Source organism: Bombina bombina, chromosome 2 (genome assembly GCF_027579735.1).
Source record: "Bombina bombina isolate aBomBom1 chromosome 2, aBomBom1.pri, whole genome shotgun sequence".
Lineage (NCBI taxonomy): Eukaryota > Metazoa > Chordata > Amphibia > Anura > Bombinatoridae > Bombina > Bombina bombina.
The window spans coordinates 1239749531-1239775629 of record NC_069500.1 but is presented as its reverse complement, the minus strand read 5'-3'; the positions used below and the strand labels follow the sequence as shown (position 1 = coordinate 1239775629).

Genomic DNA, 26099 nt, shown 5'->3' with positions numbered 1-26099 from the left:
CTGGACAGGCATTACCAGTTCGTGGCCCTTCCCTTCGGGTTGGCTAGGGTCCCTTTTGGCGGTTCTAAGGCCGTGGGGCATAGCAGTGGCGCCTTATGTAGACGACATATTAATTCAGGCGTCGACTTTCCAGCTAGCCAAGTCTCACATGGACATCGTGCTGGCTTTTCTGAGATCTCACGGGTGGAAGGTGAACATAAAAAAGAGTTCTCTCTTCCCTCTCACAAGAGTCTCCTTCCTAGGGACTCTGATAGACTCGGTAGAAATGAAAATATTTCTGACGGAGGTCAGAAAATCAAAACTCTTAACCACTTGCCGAGCTCTTCATTCCATTCCTCAGCCATCAGTGGCTCAGTGTATGGAGGTAATCAGACTCGTGGTAGCGGCAATGGACATAGTTCCTTTTGCCCGTCTACACCTCAGACCACTTCAGCTATGCATGCTCAAACAGTGGAATGGGGATTATACAGATTTATCTCCTCAACTGCATCTGGACCAGGAGACCAGAGATTCTCTTCTCTGGTGGTTGTCTCAGGACCACATGTCTCCGGGAATGTGTTTCCGCAGGCCAGAGTGGCTCATAGTAACGACAGATGCCAGCCTGCTAGGCTGGGGTGCAATCTGGAACTCCCTGAAAGCACAGGGCTTATGGTCTCGGGAGGAAACTCTCCTCCCGATAAACATTCTAGAACTAAGAGCGATATTCAATGCTCTTCAGGCATGGCCTCAGCTAGCTGCGGCCAAATTCATCAGATTTCAGTCGGACAACATCACGACTGTAGCTTATATCAATCATCAAGGAGGAACACTGAGTTCTCTAGCGATGATGGAGGTAACCAAAATAATCAGATGGGCAGAGGATCACTCTTGCCATCTCTCAGCAATCCATATCCCAGGGGTAGAGAACTGGGAAGCGGATTTTCTAAGTCGTCAGACTTTTCATCCGGGGGAGTGGGAGCTCCATCCGGAGGTATTTGCCCAGCTGACTCAGCTATGGGGCACAGCAGAATTGGATCTGATGGCGTCCCGTCAGAACGCCAAACTTCCTTGTTACGGGTCCAGGTCCCGGGATCCCCAGGCGGTACTGATAGATGCTCTAGCAGTGCCCTGGTCCTTCAATCTGGCCTATGTATTTCCACCGTTTCCTCACCTCCCACGTCTGGTTGCCAGAATCAAGCAGGAGAGAGCTTCGGTGATTCTGATAGCACCTGCGTGGCCACGCAGGACTTGGTATGCAGACCTAGTGGACATGTCATCAAGGCCCATTCCAGCATCCAAATCTAATTTCTCTGCATCTGACTGCTTGGAGATTGAACGCTTGATTCTATCAAAGCTTGGTTTCTCTGAGTCGGTCATTGATGCCCTGATTCAAGCTAGAAAGCCTGTCACCAGGAAAATCTAAGATTTGGCGCAAATATCTTTATTGGTGTGAATCCAAGGGTTACTCATGGAGTAAGATTAGGATTCCTAGAATATTGTCCTTTCTCCAAGAAGGATTGTAGAAGGGATTATCGGCTAGTTCCTTAAAAGGACAGATATATGCTTTGTCTATTCTTTTACACAAACATCTGGCAGATGTCCCAGACGTTCAAGCGTGTAGTCAGGCCTTAGTCAGGATCAAGCCTGTATTTAAACCCGTTGCTCCGCCATGGAGCCTAAACTTAGTTCTTAAAGTTCTTCAAGGGGTTCCGTTTGAACCTATGCATTCCATAGATATTAAGCTTCTATCTTGGAAAGTTTTGTTTTTAGTAGCCATCTCTTCGGCTCGAAGAGTTTCTGAGTTATCTGCTTTACAGTGTGACTCACCTTACCTTGTTTTCCATGCAGATAAGGTGGTTTTGCGTACCAAACCTGGATTCCTTCCTAAGGTTGTTTCTAATAGGAATATCAATCAGGAAATTGTTGTTCCTTCACTGTGTCCTAATCCTTCATCAAAGAAGGAACGTCTGTTGCACAATCTTGATGAGGTTCGTGCTTTAAAGTTCTACTTACAAGCAACTAAAGATTTCCGTCAAACATCTTCATTGTTTGTTGTTTATTCTGGTAAACGGAGAGATCAAAAGGCTACAGCTACCTCTCTTTCCTTTTGGCTGAAAAGCATCATCCGTTTGGCTTATGAGACTGCTGGCCAGCAGCCTCCTGAAAGAATTACTGCTCATTCTACTAGAGCAGTGGCTTCCACATGGGCTTTTAAAAATGAGGCTTCTGTTGAACAGATTTGTAAGGCGGCGACTTGGTCTTCGCTTCATACTTTTTCCAAATTTTACAAATTCGATACTTTTGCTTCTTCGGAGGCTATTTTTGGGAGAAGGGTTCTACAAGCAGTGGTGCCTTCCATTTAAGGTACCTGTCTTGTCCCTCCCTTCATCCGTGTCCTAAAGCTTTGGTATTGGTATCCCACAAGTATGGATGAATCCGTGGACTCGATACATCTTACAAGAGAAAACATAATTTATGCTTACCTGATAAATTTATTTCTCTTGTGATATATCGAGTCCACGGCCCGCCCTGTTTATTTAAGACAGGGAGTATATTTTTATTTAAAAAACTTCAGTCACCTCTGCACCCTATAGTTTCTCCTTTTTCTTCCTAGCCTTCGGTCGAATGACTGGGGGGTGGAGCTAAGGGAGGAGCTATATAGACAGCTCTGCTGTGGGTGCTCTCTTTGCCACTTCCTGTAAGGAAGGAGAATGTCCCACAAGTATGGATGAATCCGTGGACTCGATACATCAAAAGAGAAATAAATTTATCAATGCATAAATTATGTTTTTGCCTCAGGATAAAAAATCTAAGGGTAAATTTAGGTCTGCTAACCGTTTTCGTTCCTTTCGTCAGAATAAGGAACAGAAACCTGACCCTTCCCCTAAAGGAACGGTTTCCAATTGGAAGCCTTCTCCAGTCTGGAATAAATCCAAGCCTTTTAGAAAATCAAAATCAGCCCCCAAGTCCGCATGAAGGTGCGGCCCGCATTCCAGCGCAGCTGGTAGGGGGCAGACTAAGATTTTTCAAAGATGTTTGGATCAATTCAATCCAAAATCATTGGATCCAGAACATTGTTTCTCAAGGGTACAGAATAGTTTTTAAGGTAAGACTGCCTGTGAGAAGTTTCTTTCTCTCACGCATTCCAGTGAACCCAGTAAAGGCTCAGGCTTTCCTGAAGTGTGTTTCAGACCTGGAGTTATCCGGGGTAATTGTGCTAGTTCCCTTTCCAGAACAGAGTCTGGGTTTTTATTCAAATCTGTTCATTGTTCCAAAGAAAGAGAATTCTTTCAGACCAGTTCTGGATCTAAAAATTTTGAATCGTTATGTAAGAATACCAACATTCAAAATGGTGACTATAAGGACTATTCTGCCTTTTGTTCAGCAAGGGCATTATATGTCCACAATAGACTTACAGGTTGCATAGCTTCATATTCTGATTCATCCAGATCACCATCAGTTCCTGAGATTCTCTTTTCTAGACAAGCATTACCAATTTCTTGCTCTTCCTTTTGGCCTAGCAACAGCTCCAAGGATCTTTTCAAAGGTTCTCGATGCCCTATTCTCTGTAATCAGAGAGCGGGGTATTGCAGTGTTTCCTTATTTGGACTATATCTTGGTACTTGCTCAGTCTTTACATTCTGCAGAATCTCACACGAATCAACTAGTGTTGTTTCTTCAAAGACATGGTTGGAGGATCAATTTACCAAAAAGTTCCTTGATTCCTCAGACAAGGGTAACATTTTTAGGATTCCGAATAGATTCAGTATCCATGACTTTGTCTCTAACAGACAAAAGACGTCTGAAATTGGTTTCAGCTTGTCGGAACCTTCAGTCTCAGTCATTCCCTTCAGTAGCTATGTGCATGGAGGTTTTAGGTATCATGACTGCAGCATTGGACGCAATCCCCTTTGCTCGTTTTCACATGAGACCCCTTCAGCTTTGTATGCTGAGCCAATGGTGCAGGGATTATACAAAGATATCACAATTAATATCCTTAAATCCCAATATTCGACTATCTCTGACTTGGTGGTTAGATCACCATCGTTTAGTTCAGGGGGCCTCTTTTGTTCGTCCAACATGGACTGTGATTACAACAGATGCAAGTCTTTCAGGTTGTGGAGCTGTCTGGGGGTCTCTGACAGCGCAGGGGGTTTGGAAATCTCAAGAGGCAAGATTACCAATCAATATTTTGGAACTCCGTGCGATTTTCAGAGCTCTTCAGTTTTGGCCTCTTCTCACGAGAGAACCGTTTATTTGTTTTCAGACAGACAATGTCACAACCGTGGCATATGTCAATCATCAAGGTGGGACTCACAGTCCTCAAGCTATGAAAGAAGTATCTTGAATGCTTGCATGGGCGGAATCCAGCTCCTGTCTAATCTCTGCGGTCCATATCCCAGGTATAGACAATTGGGAAGCGGATTATCTCAGTCGCCAAACTTTACATCCAGGAGAATGGTCTCTTCACCCAGATGTATTTCTTCAGATTGTTCAGATGTGGAGGCTTCCAGAAATAGATCTGATGGCTTCTCATCTAAACAGGAAACTTCCCAGGTATCTGTCCAACCTGCTTATGTCTTTCCGCCTCTAGTTCTTCTTCCAAGAGTGATTTCCAAAATTATTATGGAACGTTCATTTGTACTGCTGGTGGCTCCAGCATGGCCACACAGGTTTTGGTATGCGGATCTTTTTCGGATGTCCAGTTGCCAACCTTGGCCACTTCTGTTAAGGCCAGACCTTCTATCTCAAGGTCCATTTTTCCATCAGGATCTCAAATCATTAAATTTGAAGGTATGGAGATTGAACGCCTAGTGCTTAGTCATAGAGGTTTCTCTGACTCAGTGATTAATACTATGTTGCAGGCTCGCAAATCTGTGTCTAGAAAGATTTATTACCGAGTTTGGAAGACTTACATTTCATGGTGTTCTTCTCATAAATTCTCTTGGCATTATTTTAGAATTCCTAGAATTTTACAGTTTCTTCAGGATGGTTTGGATAAGGGTTTGTCTGCAAGTTCCTTGAAAGGACAAATCTCTGCTCTTTCTGTGCTCTTTCACAGAAAAATTGCTAATCTTCCTGATATTCATTGTTTTGTACAGGCTTTGATTCTTATCAAGCCTGTCATTAAGCCAATTTCTCCTCCTTGGAGTCTTAATTTGGTTTTGAGGGCTTTACAAGCTCCTCCGTTTGAGCCTATGCATTCTCTGGACATTAAATTACTTTCTTGGAAAGTATTGTTCCTTTTGGCCATCTCTTCTGCTAGAAGAGTTTCTGAATTATCTGCTCTTTCTTGCGAGTCTCCTTTTCTGATTTTTTATCAGGATAAGGCGGTTTTGCGGACTTCATTTAAATTTTTACCTAAAGCTGTGAATTCCAACAACATTAGTAGAGAAATTGTTGTCCCTTCGTTGTGTCCTAATCCTAAGAATTCTTTGGAAAGATCTTTACATTCTTTGGATGTGGTAAGAACTTTGAAATATTATGTTGAAGCTACTAAAGATTTCAGAAAGATTTATAGTCTATTTGTTATCTTTTCTGGTTCTAGGAAAGGTCAGAAGGCTTCTGCCATTTCTTTGGCGTCTTTGGTAAAGCTTTTGATTCATGATGCTTATTTGGAGTAGGGTAAATCCCCGCCTCAGAGGATTATGGCTCATTTTACTAGGTCAGTCTCTACTTCCTGGGCTTTTAAGAATGAAGCTTCTGTTGATCAGATTTGCAAAGCCGCAACTTGGTCTTCTTTGCATACTTTTACTAAATTCTACCATTTTGATGTTTTCTCTTCTTCAGAAGCAGTTTTTGGTAGAAAAGTACTTCAGGCAGCGGTTTCAGTTTGATTCTTCTGCTTATAATTTCAGTTTATTTCATTATAAAGATTAAAACTTTTGATTTGGGTTGTGGATTCTTTTTTCAGTGGAATTGGCTGTCTTTATTTCTCCAACATAGGTGTGTCCGGTCCACGGCGTCATCCTTACTTGTGGGATATTCTCCTCCCCAACAGGAAATGGCAAAGAGCCCAGCAAAGCTGGTCACATGATCCCTCCTAGGCTCCGCCTTCCCCAGTCATTCTCTTTGCCGTTGTACAGGCAACATCTCCACGGAGATGGCTTAGAGTTTTTTGGTGTTTAACTGTAGTTTTTATTATTCAATCAAGAGTTTGTTATTTTAAAATAGTGCTGGTATGTACTATTTACTCTGAAACAGAAAAGAGATGAAGATTTCTGTTTGTAAGAGGAAAATGATTTTAGCAACCGTTACTAAAATCGATGGCTGTTTCCACACAGGACTGTTGAGAGGAATTAACTTCAGTTGGGGGAAACAGTGAGCAGACTTTTGCTGCTTGAGGTATGACACATTTCTAACAAGACGATGTAATGCTGGAAGCTGTCATTTTCCCTATGGGATCCGGTAAGCCATTTTTATTACATAAAGAAAAAAAGGGCTTCACAAGGGCTTTTAAGACTGTAGACATTTTCTGGGCTAAAACGATTGATATATAAGCATATTTTATACTTCATAGCTTTGAGGAATTATTTTATTCTTGGGAATTATGTAAAATAACCGGCAGGCACTGTATTGGACACCTTATTCTCTAGGGGCTTTCCCTAATCATAGGCAGAGCCTCATTTTCGCGCCTCTATTGCGCACTTGTTTTTGGGAAGCATGACATGCAGATGCATGTGTGAGGAGCTCTGATACATAGAAAAGACTTTCTGAAGGCGTCATTTGGTATCGTATTCCCCTTTGGGCTTGGTTGGGTCTCAGCAAAGCAGATACCAGGGACTGTAAAGGGGTTAAATATAAAAACGGCTCCGGTTCCGTTATTTTAAGGGTTAAAGCTTTCAAATTTGGTGTGCAATACTTTTAAGGCTTTAAGACACGGTGGTGAAATTTTGGTGAATTTTGAACAATTCCTTCATACTTTTTCACATTTGCAGTAATAAAGTGTGTTCAGTTTAAAATTTAAAGTGACAGTAACGGTTTTATTTTAAAACGTTTTTTGTACTTTGTTATCAAGTTTATGCCTGTTTAACATGTCTGAACTACCAGATAGACTGTGTTCTGTATGTGGGGAAGCCAAGGTTCCTTCTCATTTAAATAGATGTGATTTATGTGACACAAAATTTAGAGAAAATGATGCCCAAGATGATTCCTCAAGTGAGGGGAGTAAGCATGGTACTGCATCATCCCCTCCTTCGTCTACACCAGTCTTGCCCACACAGGAGGCCCCTAGTACATCTAGTGCGCCAATACTCCTTGCTATGCAACAATTAACGGCTGTAATGGATAATTCTATCAAAAACATTTTAGCCAAAATGCCCACTTATCAGCGAAAGCGCGACTGCTCTGTTTTAGAAAATACTGAAGAGCATGAGGACGCTGATGATATTGGTTCTGAAGTGCCCCTACACCAGTCTGAGGGGGCCAGGGAGGTTTTGTCTGAGGGAGAAATTTCAGATTCAGGGAAAATTTCTCAACAAGCTGAACCTGATGTGATTACATTTAAATTTAAATTGGAACATCTCCGCGCTCTGCTTAAGGAGGTGTTATCTACTCTGGATGATTGTGAGAATTTGGTCATTCCAGAGAAATTATGTAAAATGGACAAGTTCCTAGAGGTCCCGGGGCCCCCCGAAGCTTTTCCTATACCCAAGCGGGTGGCGGACATTGTAAATAAAGAATGGGAAAGGCCCGGCATACCTTTCGTCCCTCCCCCTATATTTAAGAAATTGTTTCCTATGGTCGACCCCAGAAAGGACTTATGGCAGACAGTCCCCAAGGTCGAGGGGGCGGTTTCTACTCTAAACAAACGCACCACTATACCCATAGAAGATAGTTGTGCTTTCAAAGATCCTATGGATAAAAAATTAGAGGGTTTGCTTAAAAAGATGTTTGTTCAGCAAGGTTACCTTCTACAACCAATTTCATGCATTGTTCCTGTCACTACAGCAGCGTGTTTCTGGTTCGATGAACTAGAAAAGGCGCTCAATAAAGATTCTTCTTATGAGGAGATTATGGACAGAATTCATGCTCTCAAATTGGCTAACTCTTTCACCCTAGACGCCACTTTGCAATTGGCTAGATTAGCGGCGAAAAATTCTGGGTTTGCTATTGTGGCGCGCAGAGCGCTTTGGCTAAAATCTTGGTCAGCGGATGCGTCTTCCAAGAACAAATTGCTTAACATTCCTTTCAAGGGGAAAACGCTGTTTGGCCCTGACTTGAAAGAGATTATTTCTGATATCACTGGGGGCAAGGGCCATGCCCTTCCTCAGGATAGGTCTTTCAAGGCCAAAAATAAACCTAATTTTCGTCCCTTTCGCAGAAACGGACCAGCCCCAAGTGCTACGTCCTCTAAGCAAGAGGGTAATACTTCTCAAGCCAAGCCATCCTGGAGGCCAATGCAAGGCTGGAACAAAGGTAAGCAGGCCAAGAAACCTGCCACTGCTACCAAGACAGCATGAGATGTTGGCCCCCGATCCGGGACCGGATCTGGTGGGGGGCAGACTCTCTCTCTTCGCTCAGGCTTGGGCAAGAGATGTTCTGGATCCTTGGGCGCTAGAAATAGTCTCCCAAGGTTATCTTCTGGAATTCAAGGGGCTTCCCCCAAGGGGGAGGTTCCACAGGTCTCAATTGTCTTCAGACCACATAAAAAACAGGCATTCTTACATTGTGTAGAAGACCTGTTAAAAATGGGAGTGATTCATCCTGTTCCATTAGGAGAACAAGGGATGGGGTTCTACTCCAATCTGTTCGTAGTTCCCAAAAAAGAGGGAACATTCAGACCAATCTTAGATCTCAAGATCCTAAACAAGTTTCTCAAGGTTCCATCGTTCAAAATGGAAACCATTCGAACAATTCTTCCTTCCATCCAGGAAGGTCAATTCATGACCACGGTGGATTTAAAGGATGCGTATCTACATATTCCTATCCACAAGGAACATCATCGGTTCCTAAGGTTCGCATTTCTGGACAAGCATTACCAGTTTGTGGCACTCCCGTTCGGATTAGCCACTGCTCCAAGAATTTTCACAAAGGTACTAGGGTCCCTTCTAGCGGTGCTAAGACCAAGGGGCATTGCAGTAGTACCTTACTTGGACGACATACTGATTCAAGCGTCGTCCCTTCCACAAGCAAAGGCTCACACGGACATTGTCCTGGCCTTTCTCAGATCTCACGGGTGGAAAGTGAACATAGAAAAAAGTTCTCTATCTCCGTCAACAAGGGTTCCCTTCTTGGGAACAATAATAGACTCCTTAGAAATGAGGATTTTTCTGACAGAGGCCAGAAAATCAAAACTTCTAAACTCTTGTCAAATACTTCATTCTGTTCCTCTTCCTTCCATAGCGCAGTGCATGGAAGTAATAGGTTTGATGGTAGCGGCAATGGACATAGTTCCTTTTGCGCGAATTCATCTAAGACCATTACAACTGTGCATGCTCAGTCAGTGGAATGGGGACTATACAGACTTGTCTCTGACGATACAAGTAGATCAGAGGACCAGAGATTCACTCCGTTGGTGGCTGTCCCTGGACAACCTGTCACAGGGGATGAGCTTCCGCAGACCAGAGTGGGTCATTGTCACGACCGACGCCAGTCTGGTGGGCTGGGGCGCGGTCTGGGGACCCCTGAAAGCTCAGGGTCTTTCGTCTCGGGAAGAATCTCTTCTCCCGATAAATATTCTGGAACTGAGAGCGATATTCAATGCTCTCAAGGCTTGGCCTCAGCTAGCGAAGGCCAAGTTCATACGGTTTCAATCAGACAACATGACGACTGTTGCGTACATCAACCATCAGGGGGGAACAAGGAGTTCCCTGGCGATGGAAGAAGTGACCAAAATCATTCAATGGGCGGAGACTCACTCCTGCCACTTGTCTGCAATCCACATCCCAGGAGTGGAAAATTGGGAAGCGGATTTTCTGAGTCGTCAGACATTTCATCCGGGGGAGTGGAAACTCCATCCGGAAATCTTTGCCCAAATTACTCAATTGTGGGGCATTCCAGACATGGATCTGATGGCCTCTCGTCAGAACTTCAAGGTTCCTTGCTACGGGTCCAGATCCAGGGATCCCAAGGCGACTCTAGTAGATGCACTAGTAGCACCTTGGTCCTTCAAACTAGCTTATGTATTCCCGCCGTTTCCTCTCATCCCCAGGCTGGTAGCCAGGATCAATCAGGAGAGGGCATCAGTGATCTTGATAGCTCCTGCGTGGCCACGCAGGACTTGGTATGCAGACCTGGTGAATATGTCATCGGCTCCACCATGGAAGCTACCTTTGAGACGAGACCTTCTTGTTCAAGGTCCGTTCGAACATCCGAATCTGGTCTCACTCCAACTGACTGCTTGGAGATTGAACGCTTGATCTTATCAAAGCGAGGGTTCTCAGATTCTGTCATTGATACTCTTGTTCAGGCCAGAAAGCCTGTAACTAGAAAAATCTACCACAAAATATGGAAAAAATATATCTGTTGGTGTGAATCTAAAGGATTCCCTTGGGACAAGGTAAAAATTCCTAAGATTCTATCCTTTCTTCAAGAAGGTTTGGAGAAAGGATTATCTGCAAGTTCTTTGAAGGAACAGATTTCTGCCTTGTCTGTGTTACTTCACAAAAAGCTGGCAGCTGTGCCAGATGTTCAAGCCTTTGTTCAGGCTCTGGTTAGAATCAAGCCTGTTTACAAACCTTTGACTCCTCCTTGGAGTCTCAATTTAGTTCTTTCAGTTCTTCAGGGGGTTCCGTTTGAACCCTTACATTCCGTTGATATTAAGTTATTATCTTGGAAAGTTTTGTTTTTGGTTGCAATTTCTTCTGCTAGAAGAGTTTCAGAATTATCTGCTCTGCAGTGTTCTCCTCCTTATCTGGTGTTCCATGCAGATAAGGTGGTTTTGCGTACTAAACCTGGTTTTCTTCCGAAAGTTGTTTCTAACAAAAACATTAACCAGGAGATAGTCGTGCCTTCTTTGTGTCCGAATCCAGTTTCAAAGAAGGAACGTTTGTTGCACAATTTGGATGTAGTTCGTGCTTTAAAATTCTATTTAGATGCTACAAAGGATTTTAGACAAACATCTTCCTTGTTTGTTGTTTATTCTGGTAAAAGGAGAGGTCAAAAAGCAACTTCTACCTCTCTCTCTTTTTGGATTAAAAGCATCATCAGATTGGCTTACGAGACTGCCGGACGGCAGCCTCCTGAAAGAATCACAGCTCATTCCACTAGGGCTGTGGCTTCCACATGGGCCTTCAAGAACGAGGCTTCTGTTGATCAGATATGTAAGGCAGCGACTTGGTCTTCACTGCACACTTTTACTAAATTTTACAAATTTGATACTTTTGCTTCTTCTGAGGCTATTTTTGGGAGAAAGGTTTTGCAAGCCGTGGTGCCTTCCATCTAGGTGACCTGATTTGCTCCCTCCCTTCATCCGTGTCCTAAAGCTTTGGTATTGGTTCCCACAAGTAAGGATGACGCCGTGGACCGGACACACCTATGTTGGAGAAAACAGAATTTATGTTTACCTGATAAATTACTTTCTCCAACGGTGTGTCCGGTCCACGGCCCGCCCTGGTTTTTTAATCAGGTCTGATAATTTATTTTCTTTAACTACAGTCACCACGGTATCATATGATTTCTCCTATGCAAATATTCCTCCTTTACGTCGGTCGAATGACTGGGGAAGGCGGAGCCTAGGAGGGATCATGTGACCAGCTTTGCTGGGCTCTTTGCCATTTCCTGTTGGGGAGGAGAATATCCCACAAGTAAGGATGACGCCGTGGACCGGACACACCGTTGGAGAAAGTAATTTATCAGGTAAACATAAATTCTGTTTTTTATCCCTCCCTCTCTAGTGACTCTTACGTGGAGTTCCACATCTTGGGTATTTGCTATCCCATACTTCACTAGCTCATGGATTCTTTCCAATTACATGAAAGAAAACATAATTTATGTAAGAATTTACCTGATAAATTCATTTCTTTCATATTGGCAAGAGTCCATTAGGCCCACCCTTTTTGTGGTGGTTATGATTTTTTTGTATAAAGCACAATTATTCCAATTCCTTGTTGATGCTTTCACTCCTTTCTTATCACCACACTTCTTGGCTATTCGTTAAACTGAATTGTGGGTGGGGGTGTATTTATAGGCATTTTGAGGTTTGGGAAACGTTGCCCCTCCTGGTAGGAATGTATATCCCATACGTCACTAGCTCATGGACTCTTGCCAATATGAAAGAAATGAATTTATCAGGTAAATTCTTACATAAATTATGTTTTTTTCAGGTTTGTGTAAGGGTCATAAAGCTTCTGTGGTTATCTTGGCTTCTTAGTTAAAGGCACAGTCTGCTCCAGAATTGTTGTTGTTTAAAAACATAGATAATCCCTTTATTACCCATTCCCCAGTTTTGCATAACCAATATGGTTATATGAATATACTTTTTACATCTGTAATTACCTTGTATCTAAGCCTCTGAAGACTGCTCCCTTATTTCAGTTCTTTTGTCAGACTGCATTTTAGCAGTGCTGACTGATAAATAACTCAACGGGAGTGAGCACATTATCTTTATTGCACACAAGAACTAGCACTGTCTAGTTGCGAAAAACTTTCAAAATAAGAGACGGCCTACAATGGTTTAGAAATTAGCATATGAGCCTACCTATGTTTATCAACAGAACAAAGTGATTTGATAAAGTAAATTGGAAAGATGTTAATTTTGAATGGACTGTCCTTTTTTAGTTGAAATGATTTTTATTGCAAAACATAAAAAGAGTATATCACACCTTATACAATTTACATACAAATAACATCCTCTCATTTCTTTCTCGATAGAGGTCCATCATTTAAGAGTCTATGTTAGATGCTATGATTCCACATTCAAAGTTTGAAGGTAGCTAGGTCTGCCACTGAAGTAGCTGACGGTTAGTTATGTAGACCAGTAAATTTTAACAGTTCGTGTGATTAAACATACTTTCATTAGTAGCAACATGGATTCGGGAACACAGCAGATCAGTACCCGAAGATAGTGGAAATTTTTGCAACATCCCCTTACTCTCCATGTTGCTTTATCATGTTTTCTTAAAACTTTTCCCCTCGTCCCTCCCCCTCAATAAACTGCAACAATAAACAATTAACTCCCCCCCCCCTTCCCTCACTCATTGTATCATCAAACATCAACTTGCCTGCTCATCTATATCGTCCACCGCCGATCCGGGGAGAGAGGGCCCCACCTCCAATAGGTAGCTATAGTCATCAGCAGTTAGTTGTCGTCTCTTAACCTTTTGTATAGTGTCTGTCTTTGTCTAGGTCTATGTGCCTATCTTTTTGTTCTGCTTCTAGTTAGTGCCCGCCCAGAATCCAATAATTCCAGACCTTTAAAAATTGTTCATGATTGGCTTGTATGAATGAGGCTGATTCAGATAGTTTGTGTATTGTCTTAATTTTCTCCATAACCTCTCCCCATGAGGGTACCCCTACCTTCCAGTAACGGGCCACACATATCCTAGTAGCTGTGCATAAAATGTGTATGAATGTGTTCGTGGCTGAGTTGAAGGGTTTAATATGTTCATTTAACAAAGCTTGAGTCGCAGTTAGGGTGATTTTTTCTGAAAGCACCTCACTCAGCAACCTAGACAGTCTAGCCCACAATTGTTGTACCTGAGGACAATCCCACCACATGTGGATGTATGTTCCCATCTCCTTACAGCCTCTATAACAATTTTTATTGCCCGTTTGAGTGTAATGCGATGTAATCATTGGTGTAAGATACCACCTATAAACAGTCTTAATGCAGTTCTCTTTCAAATCTGCGCTGATCATACCTCTGCCTGAACCCTTAAATATTTCTTCCCATTCCTCTTTGGTATTTGTTATATTAATATCTCTCTCCCACTTTTCCATTAGGGGAGATTTAGACCCCTGATTGGCTGCCTGAAGAGTTATGTATAGGGTAGAGATCAATCCTTTATGACGAGAATCAACGCTGCAGAGTTTTTCTAGTGTTGTTAATTGTTGCCTAGGGCGTTGGGGTAAAACCCCAGTTATAGTAGATGCAATTTGTAGGTATAGAAACCAATGTAATTTATCTGGCAATATTTTTTCTTGTATTTGCTGGTGAGTCGCTATTTTCCCTTTATGAAGGAAATCTGCTAGTCTATAGAGACCCTTGTTTGCCCATTTATCAATTAGTCCCTGAAAATCTGGACCTACCAGTGTCCTTAATGGCCTCACTAATGAGTCAGATGGTAATAACTGTAATTTAGCAGATATCGAATGCCACATAGTCATCATTTCCCCTGTTATTTTCGAAGCCCTGGTGAGTTTAAGTATATCTTTCGGATGTTCCCATAATATATCTTCTGAGTGGTTGTATCCTGCCATCAAGGTTTCCACCCTCACCCAAATCAATTCTTTTTGTTTTTTGCTCATCAAGGTTGTCTGTGCCAATCTCGCTGCTTGATAATAATTGAGCAAATTTGGCATGCCTACCCCTCCTAATTGTTTGTGTTGTAGTAATACTTGTGAGGGTATTCTAGCTTTTTTGCTTCCCCGTACAAACCTAATCAGATCTGACTGGAGTTTATTTAATTCTAGAAGTGGGAGCTTGACCGGTAAGGCCCGAAAAAAATATAATAGTCTGGGGAGAACGTTCATCCTGACCGCCGATAACCTGCCGTACCAAGAAAAACCACCAGCTGTCCAAGTTTTATTCTCTTTCCTAATTACTTTGTACAAAGGAACATAATTTAATCTGTATAAATCTGAGGTATCGTCTGACAACCTAACCCCTAAGTATTTAATTGCTCCTTTGGCCCACTCAAACGAAAAATTAGCTTCAATAACCTTTTTAGTGTGTGCTGGTAGGGCAATAGCTAACGCCTCGCACTTATCCTGATTGACCTTATACCCTGAAATGTCGGCGTAGTCCTGCAGAATGCGGTATAAGTGAGGCAGGGATTCCATTGGTTTGGTCAGGGTGAGAAGGATGTCATCTGCAAATAAAGATATTTTGAATTCCTCTCTACCCAACGAAACACCATGAACTTCTGGGGTTAAGCGGATCACCGCCGCCAGGGGCTCTATGCATAGGGCAAATAAAAGTGGCGACAAGGGGCAGCCCTGTCTAGTCCCATTCCGGATATCAATCCTTTTAGATTGATAGCCTGCTGCCCTGACGTGTGCCGTGGGGTTAGAGTAGATGCTTCTTATTGCTTGCACAAATGGGCCATTAAATCCCAATTTGCTCAGCACCTCAAACATGAAGTCCCAGTCTATTCTATCGAACGCCTTCTCCGCGTCCAAGGACAGGACCAGAGAAGGCGTTCGTGTCCTGTTTAGGTAGTCGACCAGGGAGATCGTGTGCCTTATATTATCTGGGGCCTCTCGTCCCGATATAAACCCCACCTGGTCTGGATGGACCAAGGTTGGCAGATGTATTTTAAGTCTATTGGCCAAAATTTTAGTGAAAATCTTTATATCCTGATTAAGGATATGGGTCTATAGCTTTGGCACAATTTTGGGTTTCGTCCAGATTTAGGGATCACAACTATCTTTGCCTGCAAAATTTCTGTAGGGATTGATCTACCCTGTAGAATATCATTACAGAATGTTACCACATGTGGGGTTAGAGTCGATTTGAAAAGTTGATAGTATTCACCTGGAAACCCATCTGGGCCTGCGGCTTTTCCCGGCTTAAGTTCCTTAATGGCCATTAGTACCTCCCTGGTCGACACCTCCGCATTTAATTCGTCCCTGACTGATTTATCAATGGACGTTAATTGGGCTTCTTCTAAGAATCTATGTAATGTCTGTCTCGTCCGGTCATTTTGTGTCGTTTTTTTCCCCGTCATAAAGCTGGGCATAGTATTGAGCAAAGCTATCAGCTATTTCTTGTGGATTTGAAGTACTTGTACCGTCTTGCCTTTGTAGGATTGGGATTGAAAAGGACTTTGTCTGTTCTCTAAGCTTGTGCGCTAAATACTTATCTGGCTTGTTAGAGTATAGAAAGTAATGTGCTTTTAGTCTGTGAGCTGCCCTAAGAGATGCTCTATTCATAATTGTTGATAATTCTACTCTTTTTGCTTGTAGTTCTTGGAACACTCTCTCTGATTGACCCTGTTGATGTAGCTTTGTGAGTGTGTTTATTTGAGCTTGTAAAGAGTCTATCTGAGATCTATTAGTCTTTGTGAAGGCCGCCTTTTCTTTGATAAGTAATCCTCTAATAAAAGGTTTATGTGCTTCCCAGGTGCTGATCGGATTAGAAGTGGAGCCAGTGTTTAGTATCCAGTATTCTGACATAGCTTGTAGGATAGAGTTATGTGTACCTGGATGTTGAAGAACGTAAGGGTCATAATTCCAGGAGCGTACTGTGCTAATCTGAAATGTGTCTTTAATATTCACTTGGACTATGGAATGGTCCGACCAGGCACAGGCATGAATGGTAGAGGATATCAAGTCGGGAAGCCAAATCTGACTTAGGAAAACATAGTCTAATTTTGAGTATTTTTTATGAGCAGGAGAATAATAGGTATAGTCTAACGTTTTCCCATAAAGAGTGTCCCAGGAGTCTAGGATATTATGAGATAGAAAGATCTCCCTTATTTTTTTAATCATAGAGTTGTGCCTTAGTTGTTTCTGGGTCAATTTGGTCTGGGTTGTAGTCTGACAGGACAAGACAGGATCCTGTCTTGTGTCCACTGTGTGAGCAGATAGGAAATATGTGCAAAAAAAGAAATCTGTGTCTCATTGGGTGCATAGATATTACATAGGGTAATTTGTTTATCCCTCTGCCTCCCCCTTACTATTAAAAATCTCCCTGCTAGATCTCTGATCGTTTCTTCTACAACTAAACCTAGGGATTGGTGTATCAAGATCGACACCCCCCTTTTCTTTTGGTCTGTCGTTGAGTGATAGTGTTGGGTAAAATTTCTTGACCAGTATTTCTGAATTACTTCTTTGGTGAAGTGTGTCTCTTGTAGGAATACTATATTAGCTTTAATTTTCAGGTATTGTGTCAGCGCCGTCCGTCTCTTAATGTCTGTATTGAGGCCTCTAACATTATGTGATATTAATCGGATGTCAGTAGTCATTACTTACAGTTTGAAAGTTGGGGCTCCCGCCCCCGGATCCGCTGACACTAACTCCTCTGTTGCCCTCCTTAGATATTGCAGATAAGCATCCCTACGACTGTAGATTTCACTTGAGCAGAAGAAATGACATAATTGAACAAAAACAGACATAAGAACAGTCAAGTTACATAGTATTTTCAGCAGAATATTTGTGGTACATTGAGTGAAAACATAAAAAACATTAAAAAACAGGTATCTCCCACACTTGGAAACTACATGTAGGAGAAAAACATAAAAAAAAAACCTTCAATCCCTCCCTTCCCTTCTTCTCTATATTGTCCACTTTTTCAGTGTTTGCGTTCTCTCACTGCTAAAAAAAAAAAAAAAAATTAACGTTGGGCATAGAAAGAGTTCAAAGTTTACCTTATTTCCTCCATGAACAGATTAATTCTCAAGTCATCTGTAACAATAGATGACCGTTAAAACTTACAGTTCTCAAATTTCACAGCTTTTACCTCCAAGATCCTCACAGGCAAATGATCACCAAGTTGTGTGTGAAACAGGGAGTTCACGTCTTGGTTTTCTTCTTTGCAACTTGTGTCCATCTTTGTTTTCGTGGTTGATTAGAGCGAGATAGTTGCTGAGTTGAGTCTTCTGCTGGCTTCAGTTGCGGTAGTTCTGGCGTCTCCAAAGCTAGTTGCTTGCAGATTGCTGGTATTTCAGCTGGTTCCCTTAGATTCAGAGATCTACCGTTATGTAGGATGTATAGATTAAAGGGGAATCCCCACCTGTATCTGATTTGTTGTTTCCTCAACAACGTGGTAAGTGGCCTAAGCTCGCTTCTCCTTTGTAGCGTTTTGACACATAGGTCTTGGTAAAATTGGATTACTGATCCTTGGAATTTAAATGTAGGATTCTTCCTCGCCGCTGCGAGGATTTCCTCTTTTTCTTGAAATTTGAAGAATTTGATTACCACATCTCTGGGGGGTGCATCTTCTTTTGGTTTAGGGCGCAGCGCTCTGTGAGCTCTTTCTAGTTGGAATTTCTCATCATTTACCTCGCCTGAGATCGCTTGAAAGAGTTGATGTAGGTAAATGTTCAATTCGTCTGTAGCTACCGATTCCGGTATCCCCTTTAATCTTAAGTTACATCTACGGCTTCTGTTTTCGAGGTCCTCCAGTTTATCATGTATCTCAGCAATTTCTTGCCGTTGTGCCGTGAGTTGATGGTTGACATTCGTTAGCTCTTCTGATACTGAAGTTTCAGCCTCTTCCAGAGCCGCCACTCTAGTGCCCAATTCCGTCACATCTTGCTTTATTTCTGTCAGACTGTTAGTCACTGTGCTTTGGAATGCATCAAATTTTTCCCAGAGTTTATTAAAGTTCTTATCAATATCTTTTTTAGAGACCAATGACCTGAGGTCAGCTTTAGTGACCGGAATAGAGTCCTCTTCAGCGAACTGTGAGTCTGTTTCGGAGTCTATATCTTCTTCTCCTACGTTGCTAGTTGTTTCTATCACCTTTTCTCGTGCATGTTTAAAGAATAAATTAGCTGTCGGTGGTTTAATTCCTTGTGAAGATTTAGTTTGTTTTCTCGCCGCCATGTTAGTTGCTTAATGTTCACCTCTGGAGGAAGATAACAGTAGTTTCAAATTAGGAGTATTGGCATATAACTATCTGTTGTGCCTTTTGATCACATACTACGCCAGTAATAACAGCAGTTTATCTTGCACCCCCTGAAAGGTTCAGCTTTGTTTGTATATGGTAAACAAGCAGTTATATTTTACTTTCTTTAAAGTTTGAGTTCCTTGTAGATGCCAAGTTGCATATATCTGTATCTATTCCAACAACTTTTACTGTGGATTATATGTGTAGATCTTAGGTAGGTTTCATAGTTTGTACTAGGTTTTCAGGGAGTTAGGTAAGATGAAGCATGGTTGTGTTTCTAATGTATTAGCATATTGATTTATGGAAAACTTGGCAAACCAACATCCTGAATGTGTAGTTTCAAAAACAGCATGGTTTTCATACCTCCATGACAACTATCTGCATTGTGGTAGATCAGTTAGTTTCTTTTTTTTGTAACTAATAGTTATCAGTCAATTTTAAGCTTCCTGTAGTTGCTTTTTATTTCTTTGGCTGTCAGCCGTTTTTCTCCCCTCCTCACCCCTTAATGCCAGTCAGCTTTTTTTTCTTTATTAGCAGAAGAAAAAAAAAGGAGGAAGAGGGAGAGAGTTGTGTGAGCGCTATCTATCTGACCTCTCAATCTTTATACATTTTGTCGCCTTCCGGAGGTTATATTGCTCTGCTGCTGATAAGTATAACAGTTCATGTTTAATCGGCACTTTGCCGTTTGCTTGTACTCTCCCTGCAGCGTAGTTGGTCAGCGTGATAGTGATTGCGAGTGTAGGAGCCGCCTAACCTCTCTGTTGTCTCCTTGTATTATTTATGTAACATCCGGTGGTATGTGTCTTACTTGTGTGGTCGGGTCCAGTTTGCGGTTCCGTTAATTTGCCTCCAGCCTAGTCGGCTCAATGTCCAGATCGCTGCGTCTCCTTTCAGCTTGTAGTTATCATGCCTCGTGGCTCTGTCTACTCCTCTCTGCACCCGCTTCTTGCTGGGTCCCACCACCATTAGTTTGGTCTCAAAGTTGCTCCGGTATTGTTCACAGCACTTTCCTTGTCATCCTACCACTTTTTTAGGTAGCTGTTTACCCATTATCTCTAGGTATTAGAGCAGTGTTCAGCGGAGCTTAAGGACTAAACCTCCATTCACATTGAGCACCAGGCTCTGCCCCTCGACTGTCCTTTTTTAAATGGACAGTATACTATAAAATTGTTTTTCCCTTTAATGTGTTTCCAATTACTTTTTTTTTCCAGCTGCAGAGGATAAAATGTATGATATTTGCTTTTTTAAGACTTATTTGTGTATATGAATTAGCTGATTTTGTGTTTTGAAGCCACAACCTAATAAAATGGGTTGAGCTTGTAGGTATAATCAGATCTCATTACTTTATCACATTGTGTACACATACCTGCTTCTTTATCTTATATCTGTCCATAAATAAATCACCAATACTTGGAGAGAACAATGGAAAATTAACATTGTATTACCTTTATCTCTTCTATAACCCACTGGGAGTGTAATTTCTTCTACTGGCTGTGTTAATACAGCTTGGCCTCAAGGCCAAAAACTTTTAGGATGGGTGGGGAAACCACAGGCCAAATAAACTCATTCAAATGCCAATATAAGGTTAATGGAAATACTTGTTAACAATTTAATACACTCCAGCAGGTAAAGTGGATCATTGGGAACAAATTAAAGGGGAGAAAAATTTTGAGTGAGCTGTCCCTTTAAAGCAACTGATTAGCCTACTTGCAGGCGGGAAAAGCCCCACTTCCTTGTGTCACGGCTCACTCTACTACATCTGTTTCCACTGCTTGGGCCTTATGAAATGAGGCATCCATTGAACAGATTTGCAAAGCTACTACTTGGTCTTCTCTCCATACTTTCAAAAAGTGTTATCATTTTGATGTTTTTGCTTCTTCTGAGGCCGCTTTTGGCAGGAAGATTCTACAGGCCACAGTGTCTGGTCAATGATGTGCCTGCTTAGCTTTTGTTTGTCCCACCCTTTTTTTTCATAGTAAAGTAGACTCCACCGCTTTGTTATTGGATCGCTTTCTTCTTACCAACAGTTCTGGCATGCTCCTCATTACCCTGCTTTGTTCTTCCTGCTCTTCATTTTTATCCTGTTAAGTGTAGTCAGTCCACGGGTCATCATTACTTATGGGATATTAACTCCTCCCCAACAGGAAGTGCAAGAGGATCACCCAAGCAGAGCTGCTATATAGCTCCTCCCCTCTACGTCACACCCAGTCATTCTCTTGCACCCAACTAATAGATAGGATGTGTGAGAGGACTGTGGTGATTAAACTTAGTTTTTTATATCTTCAATCAAAAGTTTGTTATTTTAAACGACACCGGAGTGTGTTGTTTCCTTCTCAGGCAGAATTTGAAGAAGAATCTACCTGAGTTTTTTGTATATGATCTTAGCGGACGTAACTAAGATCCGTTTGCTGTTCTCGGCCATTCTGAGGAGTAAGGTAACTTCACATCAGGGGACAGCGGGCAGGTTCACCTGCAAAGAGGTATGTTGCAGTATATTATTTTCTAAGGAATGGAATTGACTTTGAAAATACTGCTAATACCGATATAATGTAAGTACAGCCTTAAATGCAGTAGTAGCAACTGGTATCAGGCTGACATGTATATATGTTAACACTTAAGTATTTCTGGGGAATGGCACTTCACTGGGAAAATACTGTATGCATATATCTTTTAGCCTAACTTGCAGTGGGAGCGACTAGCAGCAGGCTTTTTAAAGACATTTCATATATTTGATTTTAAACGTTTGCTGGCATGTTAAATCGTTTAATTATCTGAGGTACTTGGTGAAAATTGTTTTGGGCTTTATTTTCCACATGGCTGTCGTTGTTTTAAATTAAAACAGTTTACTGAGCTCCCCTCACTGTTGTAGTGTGAGTGGGAGGGGCCTATTTTGGCGCTTTTACTACGCATCAGAAATTCAGTCACAGTCTGTCTTTTTCTCCCTGCATGATCCAGGACGTCTCCACAAACTAGTTTTGAGGGAGGTAATCACTCACAGCAGACCTGTGAGACTGTGCTTGACTGTGATAAAAACGTTTATATTGTCAATTGTTATACATTTCTGATATTAAGGGTTAATCATCCATTGCTAATGTGTGCAATCCTTTGCTAATTTTGGTTTATATAACTAATCCGGTTCATTGTTATTCAACTGTGACAGTTTTTGTGTGCTTCTTAAAGGCACAGTAACGTTTTTACATATTGCTTGTAAATTTAGTTGAAAAGTATTTCCAAGCTTGCTAGTCTAATTGCTAGTTTGTTTAAACATGTCTGACTCAGAGGAAACTCTTTGTGCAATATGTTCAAAAGCCGAGGTGGAGCCCAATAGAAATTTATGTACTAATTGCATTGATGCTACTTTAAATAAAAGTCAATCTGTACATGTTAAGCAACATTCACCAGACAACGAGAGGGAAGTTATGCCGACTAACTTGCCTCACGTGTCAGTACCTGCATCACCCGCTCAGGAGGTGCGTGATATTGTAACGCCAAGTACATCAGGGCGGCCATTACAAATCACTTTACAAGACATGGCTAATGTTATGACTGAAGTTTTGTCTAAATTGCCAGAACTTAGAGGTAAACGAGATCACTCTGGGATGAGAACAGAGTATACTGATAATGCTAGGGCCATGTCTGATACTGCGTCACAATATGCAGAGCATGAGGACGGAGAGCTTCATTCTGCGGGTGACGGATCTGATCCAAATAAATTGGATTCAGACATTTCAAATTTTAAGTTTAAGCTGGAAAACCTCCGTGTGTTGCTAGGGGAGGTGTTAGCGGCTCTGAATGATTGTAACACAGTTGCAATCCCAGAGAAAATGTGTAGGTTGGATAAATATTTTGCGGTACCGACGAGTACTGACGTTTTTCCTATACCTAAGAGACTTACTGAAATTATTACTAAGGAGTGGGACAGACCCGGTGTGCCTTTCTCACCCCCTCCTATATTCAGAAAAATGTTTCCAATAGACGCCACCACACGGGACTTATGGCAAACGGTCCCTAAGGTGGAGGGAGCAGTTTCTACTTTAGCTAAGCGTACCACTATCCCGGTGGAGGATAGCTGTGCTTTTTCAGATCCAATGGATAAAAAGTTAGAGGGTTACCTTAAGAAAATGTTTGTTCAACAAGGTTTTATATTACAACCCCTTGCATGCATTGCGCCTGTCACGGCTGCGGCTGCATTTTGGTTTGAGTCTCTGGAAGACACCCTTGACTCAGCGACATTAGATGAGATTTCACTTAAGCTTAAAACCCTTAAGCTAGCTAATTCATTTATTTCTGATGCCGTAGTACATTTAACTAAACTTACGGCTAAGAATTCCGGATTCGCCATTCAGGCACGCAGAGCGCTGTGGCTAAAATCCTGGTCAGCTGATGTAACTTCTAAATCGAAATTACTTAACATACCTTTCAAGGGGCAGACTTTATTCGGGCCCGGTTTGAAAGAAATTATCGCTGATATTACGGGAGGTAAAGGCTATGCCCTGCCTCAAGACAGAGCCAAACCTAGGGCTAGACAGTCTAATTTTCGTGCCTTTCGTAACTTCAAGGCAGGAGCAGCATCAACTTCCTCTGCTCCAAAGCAGGAAGGAGCTGTTGCTCGCTACTGACAAGGCTGGAAACCTAACCAGACCTGGAACAAGGGCAAGCAGGCCAGAAAACCTGCTGCTGCCCCTAAGACAGCATGAAGTGAGGGCCCCCGATCCGCAAGCGGATCTAGTGGGGGGCAGACTCTCTCTCTTCGCCCAGACTTGGGCAAGAGATGTCCAGGATCCCTGGGCGTTGGAGATCATATCTCAGGGATATCTTCTGGACTTCAAAGCTTCTCCTCCACAAGGGAGATTTCACCTTTCAAGGTTGTCAACAAACCAGATAAAGAAAGAGGCGTTTCTACGCTGTGTACAAGACCTTTTACTAATGGGAGTGATCCACCCAGTTCCGCGGTCGGAACACGGACAAGGGTTTTACTCAAATCTGTTTGTGGTTCCCAAAAAAGAGGGAACCTTCAGACCAATATTGGATTTAAAGATCCTAAACAAATTCCTAAGAGTTCCATCGTTCAAGATGGAAACTATTCGGACAATCTTACCCATGATCCAAAGAGGTCAGTACATGACCACAGTGGATTTAAAGGATGCTTACCTTCACATACCGATTCACAGAGAACATTACCGGTATCTAAGGTTTGCCTTCCTAGACAGGCATTACCAGTTTGTAGCTCTTCCCTTCGGGTTGGCTACGGCTCCAAGAATCTTTACAAAGGTTCTGGGCTCTCTTCTGGCGGTACTAAGACCGCAAGGAATTTCGGTAGCTCCGTACCTAGACGACATTCTGATACAAGCGTCAAGCTTTCAAAATGCCAAGTCTCATACAGAGTTAGTACTGGCTTTTCTAAGGTTGCATGGGTGGAAAGTGAACGAGGAGAAGAGTTCTCTCTTACCACTCACAAGAGTTCCCTTCTTGGGGACTCTTATAGATTCTGTAGAAATGAAAATTTACCTGACAGAGGACAGGTTAACAAAGCTTCTAAATGCTTGCCGTGTCCTTCATTCCATTCAACACCCGTCAGTGGCTCAATGCATGGAGGTAATCGGCTTAATGGTAGCGGCAATGGACATAGTTCCTTTTGCACGCCTGCACCTCAGACCGCTGCAATTGTGCATGCTAAGTCAGTGGAATGGGGATTACTCAGATGTGTCCCCTACGCTGAATCTGGATCAGGAGACCAGAGATTCTCTTCTCTGGTGGCTTTCTCGGCCGCATCTGTCCAGGGGGATGCCCTTCAGCAGACCAGACTGGACAATTGTAACTACAGACGCCAGCCTTCTAGGTTGGGGCGCTGTCTGGAATTCCCTGAAGGCTCAGGGATCATGGACTCAAGAGGAGAGTCTCCTTCCAATAAACATTCTGGAATTGAGAGCAGTTCTCAATGCCCTACTGGCTTGGCCTCAGTTAGCAACTCTGAGGTTTATCAGGTTTCAGTCGGACAACATCACGACTGTGGCTTACATCAACCATCAGGGAGGGACAAAAAGTTCCCTAGCGATGATGGAAGTATCAAAGATAATTCGCTGGGCAGAGTCTCACTCTTGCCACCTGTCAGCGATCCACATCCCAGGAGTGGACAACTGGGAGGCGGATTTCCTAAGTCGCCAGACTTTTCATCCGGGGGAGTGGGAACTTCATCCGGAGGTCTTTGCCCAAATACTTCGACGTTGGGGCAAACCAGATATGGATCTCATGGCGTCTCGCCAGAACGCCAAGCTTCCTCGTTACGGGTCCAGGTCCAGGGACCCGGGAGCGGTCCTGATAGATGCCTTGACAGCACCTTGGACCTTCAGGATGGCTTATGTGTTTCCACCATTCCCGATGCTTCCTCGTTTGATTGCAAGGATCAAACAGGAGAAAGCATCAGTGATTCTAATAGCGCCTGCGTGGCCATGCAGGACCTGGTATGCAGATCTAGTGGACATGTCATCCTGTCCACCTTGGTCTCTGCCTCTGAGACAGGACCTTCTAATTCAGGGTCCTTTCAAACATCAAAACCTAATTTCTCTGAAGCTGACTGCATGGAAATTGAACGCTTAATTTTATCAAAGCGTGGATTTTCAGAGCCAGTAATTGATACCTTAATACAGGCTAGGAAACCTGTTACCAGGAAAATTTACCATAAGATATGGCGTAAATATTTACACTGGTGCGACTCCAAGGGTTACTCATGGGGTAAGGTAAGGATTCCTAGGATATTGTCTTTTCTACAAGAAGGTTTAGAAAAGGGTTTATCTGCTAGTTCGTTAAAGGGACAGATCTCAGCTCTGTCCATCCTTTTACACAAGCGTCTGTCAGAAGTTCCAGACGTTCAGCCTTTTTGTCAGGCTTTGGCCAGGATTAAGCCTGTGTTTAAATCTGTTGCTCCGCCGTGGAGCTTAAACTTAGTTCTTAACGTTTTACAGGGTGTTCCGTTTGAACCCCTTCACTCCATTGATATCAAGCTGTTATCTTGGAAAGTTCTGTTTTTAATGGCTATTTCCTCGGCTCGTAGAGTCTCTGAATTATCAGCCTTACATTGTGATTCTCCGTATCTGATTTTTCATTCAGATAAGGTAGTTCTGCGTACTAAACCTGGGTTCTTACCTAAGGTAGTCACTAACAAGAATATCAATCAAGAGATTGTTGTTCCATCATTGTGTCCTAACCCTTCCTCAAAGAAGGAACGACTTCTGCACAATCTAGATGTAGTCCGTGCCCTGAAATTTTATTTACAGGCAACTAAAGATTTTCGATAAACTTCTTCCCTGTTTGTCGTTTATTCTGGACAGAGGAGAGGTCAAAAAGCATCTGCTACCTCTCTATCCTTTTGGCTTCGTAGCATAATACATTTAGCCTATGAGACTGC

At 42.4% G+C, this 26099-nt stretch overlaps 1 protein-coding gene across 1 annotated transcript in view; it reads left to right on the top strand.

Annotated features, from left to right (window-relative positions):
* The window catches only part of SLC30A9 (solute carrier family 30 member 9), a 588622-nt gene that overhangs the window by 476636 nt on the left and 85887 nt on the right, over positions 1 to 26099 (top strand). The window lies entirely within an intron of this gene.